This window comes from Lacerta agilis, chromosome 6 (assembly GCF_009819535.1).
Source record: "Lacerta agilis isolate rLacAgi1 chromosome 6, rLacAgi1.pri, whole genome shotgun sequence".
NCBI lineage: Eukaryota > Metazoa > Chordata > Lepidosauria > Squamata > Lacertidae > Lacerta > Lacerta agilis.
Genome location: NC_046317.1, coordinates 67,439,907 through 67,444,870, shown reverse-complemented (window position 1 = coordinate 67,444,870; position 4,964 = coordinate 67,439,907). Strand labels below are relative to the sequence as shown.

The 4,964-nt window shown below is 40.4% G+C and overlaps 1 long non-coding RNA gene across 1 annotated transcript; it reads left to right on the top strand.

Annotated features, from left to right (window-relative positions):
- Positions 1–1,145: 1,145 nt before the first annotated feature.
- Positions 1,146–3,361, top strand: LOC117049163. Its single transcript, XR_004426923.1, has 2 exons — positions 1,146–1,229; positions 3,300–3,361. It is a non-coding gene; the product is annotated as an uncharacterized LOC117049163 (long non-coding RNA).
- Positions 3,362–4,964: the final 1,603 nt, after the last annotated feature.

The following is a 4,964-nucleotide window of genomic DNA, read 5'->3' as shown; positions in this document are numbered from 1 at the left end:
TACACACATACATACATTCTCCCATACATTGTGTAGAAAATGATTGGTTATGACTGAAAATAACATATTACATTCCTTCTCACCCCTCTACCACCCTTAACCTCTGCCACCCTTCCACCACCACCACCCCACCTCACCCAGTATTGGGCTTCCAATCTTCTCAGCTGTAGCACCTAAATATGTTGCAAACAAATTTCAAACGTTTTAATGAAAGATTATATTATTCTGATCATCCCTCAAGGATTGACATTCAGAATTTATTTGCAGAAACTTTAACTCCCCTATTTTCAAGTGGGTGGGAAAGGAATCCTGTTGTTTTGTGAGCAAGTGGTCTGAAAACTGCAGGAAAGAAAGGGGCACCCCAGGTGAGAACTTGCTGAATGGCAAATAAATAGGTAAAATAAGTTTTGTGCTAGGTACCTTTTAAGCTGATTTGGGGGGAGAACTAAAAGGAATTCACTTTCTGGCTAATATCATTTCCCCCAATTAAAAATTTGACCTGTCAGTCACAACAGAGCTTTTCCTCGGTATTCCCCACTCTCTCTCCTTTTCCACATCATCCCATTCTAGCATAATTTCTTATATGATAAACTTAGAGATACTTAGTCTTTTGATAGATGCTTTCTGCAGCTTGTTGCTGTTTGTTGTTTGATGACTGGATTGCTAAGGTGCCACAAAACACTTCGGGGATCTCTACTTTAATTCTTGTTGCCATCTACAGATCTCATGTCACCTCTGGCAAACCCAAAATCTGACTAAGGCCCTCACTTCAATTTCGGATTCTGGAATCCTGCAAATCCAGTGCCTACCCCAGGGAATTCCATCTTCCAGACATCTATTAAAGGTGCAGGAACCCGGCCCTGTTTTTCATTTGGATGCTCATCCAAAAACTTTTGGTACTCTCACACCTCAGTTGTTTTTTATACATCAGATCCATGTACTTTTGTACTTTCCTCTCACTGCCATTTGAGAGAAAATATTTGTTGAGTAGATAAGTAGATAAGATAGATAAGATGCCTTGCAGCTATGGAATGTCCAAGAACCAGTTTGAAAAATCATCAGATGCAATATTTACAGAAGCTTGAATTATTCCACTGGAAGATGCTGGAAATAAATATTCCTTTATTTATTCTTTAGAAAATTGTGCTTCTGATTCCCTGCTTTTGATGGATCGTCTTATGTGCAAATCTCACGTGTAGCATACATCTGAATTGGCCATAAGAGCTCAGGTCAGTTCTCTGTTACCAAAGGTATTAAGAAGTGTTGATGTAAAGGGAAATGAAGGCAAAGATTAACTCCCTATCTAGAATTCTGATACCTTTAATCTATAACATCAGCGAAAAAAGAGATTAGGCAGAGAGAAAAGCTAAACTTGTAAATCCAAGAGATTTGCAAATGATGGAGAGGGTGGCATAGTTTGCTCGGATGCTGATGGGGATTTGAAACCTAAAGCATTTATTTTCAATTAAAATAATAAAAAACACAATCCCCAATCTATTAGACATCCTAGACTGATAGAAAGTGCCAAGAACTTTGATTAGTTTTTCCCCCATTAAAAATTGCAGTTTGATGCAATGAGCAACATCATTTTCTCAGAGGAGCTTGAACTGTAAGGAGCCAGAAACACCAACTGCTGTTGAAGGATCTGAGGCTGTTGTGTTGCTAGATTCAGTGTGTGTGTGTGTGTGTGTAATATATATATTCTGCACAAAATATGCACTGAATTAACCAACCATTAATTGATTCTAGTCTTCAAATGGATGATAACAGAGACGTCATGCATATATGTCTACACAGAAGTAAGTCCTAAAGAGATCAGTGGGGTTACTCCCATGTATAGGAGTGAAGTCTTAATACCTCGTAAGCTTGAATCTTTTGGGGCTTCCTATTTTTGTACAACTATCCAACATAAATGAAGTGGAGCTCTGACAAGGTACTGCTTTAATGAGGGCAAAGTTGCTTTCAAAGGGACAATGGGCAGCGATTCTTTACTCTGAAAGAAGGCGTTCATGTGGGAGGAATGTACTTCAAGACATAAATCACTACTGTTGGTCTTGCCAGTTATGTAATGAGTTCAGAGTGGGGGAAATGCCTAACACCCCTGATAAAAGGAAAGGCACTTTTTAGTCTAGTCGATAAAAAGAAACCCATTTGGCTTGGTACCAGCCGCAGCAAAGCCATTTGGTTGACATTAATCATATTTGCCCAGTACACTCAAAGACAACATGAACGTGAGAGCTTAATGTTTTGACTGCCGTTTATTTTCAAGTGTGAATGGTATCCCTTTTATTGCCACAGTTCTCGAAGTGTGAGGCATGCCTCCCTAGGGAGGTTCAGACTATTGATTAGGGAATTTCAAGATTCTTGCTGACCTCTCTTTTAGCGAGTCTCTTGTGCCAGATCCATACATGCAGTCAACATCCAAAAAAGGGGTAAAATTCCCTGTATTTAACAACAGTCAATGCACACTGGCCTCAGCTCGAAAGGGGGATAAACAATTTTACCCCAGTGTTTGGGGGAACATCCATGTAACAGCAATCACCCAAACAATCTCATGTATCTCTGGAGTATTAGAAGTGGAGAAAATAAAATGTTATAATTTGTCCCCAGCTGCTAACACAGAGAGGGAGAATCTGTGGCCCTCCATATGTTGTGGAAGTACAACTCCCATCACCCCAACCAATGGCCACACTCACTTGGGCTAATGGGAGTTGGAGTCCAACATTATCTGGAGGGTCACAGGTTACCCACTGATGCTTTAACTCCATCTTCTTCCCTCTCCACCTTGTTTTCCCCATCCTTAAGACTTAGGTTAGATGTAATATTCACTTTTCTGTGAAAATGATATGGCTTACAATTAAAAATAATAACAAAACCCCGCCTAAAATTACACAGTCAATATAACATCAATATAAATAATATGTTCCAGCTGCTGCTTCTCTTACAGAATAGTTTGTGGGACTCAGATTCAGATCCCCTAAAGCAGTGATGGCCAAACTTGGCCCTCCAGCTGTTTTGGGACTACAATTCCCATAATCTCTGACCACTGGTCCTGTTAGCTAGGGATGATGGGAATTGTAGTCCCAAAACAGCTGGAAGGCCAAGTTTGGCCATCACTGCCCTAAGGGAACATCCCAAAGTGTCTCTTTCCTTTTGGCAGCCACCTGAAGACAATGACTTTCCAGGCAGCCGTTCTTCATATTTATGGTCTCCTTTGGGTTGCTGTGGTCTCTGGTGACAACAGTTCCAATGATATGTCCCATCTGCACCTGTATTCTTACTGATTTGTATTTTTGAAGTTTAAAAATGGTGGTCAAGTGTATTTGCAAAAATGGACCAAATGATCCCACAACTGAGAATGCAAAAAGAAGAGACTGTTTAGGAAACATGGGTGGTGTATCCAAAAAGGTAAGTATTATATTCGTCAATATTATGTAGGGCCAGTTTCCTCTCTCTGTCTTTCTGCCAATTCTTCTCTGTTCCTGTGAGTCTTTTGCTCTGAAGGCAAAGCCAAAGCATGCTGAACAGTTCTTTTCAAGACCTTCCATCAACCATCCTCACTGCAGTCATGCTGATTTGTCAGTGTGGGAGGCCTGGTGCCAGCATCTGCTCAGACTTTTACAGCATGTTCTAAAATGCCTAAGAACCGGATGGCTTTAAGTCCTCTGCTTGTCGGCATTAATCAAGCGAAAAAGCAAGTGACAAGCAGATTTTGCTGATTTAATGAATAATTCCAGCTCATTTGGTCCATCTAATTCAAACTATTACAATGGAATCCGAACTGACTGCTGACTGTCCCTGCTTATCTTTGTCAATATCTCCAGATACAGGTCAATGCAGGTAATCAGGATTCAAGGGAGTTCAAAACACTACGATGTCTTTCATATTCCCTGTCTATATGCATGTATTATATTTCACTTACTAAGCACCTTTTGCCCTTGTTATTATGAAGTACGAAGCAGCTATTTGCAAAACAAAACTTTCATCTGGGTGGTTGTTTATAAAATTATTCTTTTGTCACTTTCTACCACCTTTGGGAGAGCTCAGATTAGTGAAGGATATGCATTCCCAATGAACTAGTTAATAAGCAAAAAGAGAGAGGACATATTGATCTAGTTTGAAATGACTTTGTGATTGATCCTGATCAATGCGGTTATTTCCTGATAGGTAGGAAATGATTAGCACAAGTCTTTGAAAGCAATATAGAGAGAGACCTCTAATGCTGCACACTTTTTTTAAAAAAAGAAAACAAACAAACATCAAACTTCAAGGATAGGAAGAGAAAATTTATAGGCACAGGCATGGAACTTAATTTGTCAATGAAAAGGCATTTTGAGGCTATCAATCTTTTCCAACGTCAAATGGAAAATATGTGCGTCCCTGAAAAATTAAAGCCTTTGGACAATGCAGCACAGACTGCAGGAACTGACACTGGGATTTCAGAATACAGTTCACATAATATATTCTCAGATTCTTCAACAAAAGATGTGCAAAAGAAATGTTTTTACAAGAAATGGCCTCAATGGTGAGTGGATGCCACTTCTTGCACATAACAACTTTTCAACGCCAAGAGGGAATATAGTATATGTACTGCCTTGAGACATGACTGGGTCATTATTCATGTTTCCACCCTGCTGAAATACAAAGTGTGGGGTTGTTGTTGTTCAGTCGTTCAGTCGTGTCCGACTCTTCGTGACCCCATGGACCAGAGTACGCCAGGCACGCCTATCCTTCACTGCCTCTCGCAGTTTGGCCAAAACTCATGTTAGTAGCAAAAAGTGTGGGGTGGGAAGTCTTAAACTGGTTATTTGTGCAAGAAGGGTGCTGAATCCTCTCCCCTCCCAGTGGCTCACCAATGCAGCACTCCTGGCAATGCATTTGCATTGTACCATTCCTACATTGTAGGGGGTTGGACTCGGTGACCCTTGGGGTCCTTTCCAACTCTACAGTTCTATGATTCTATA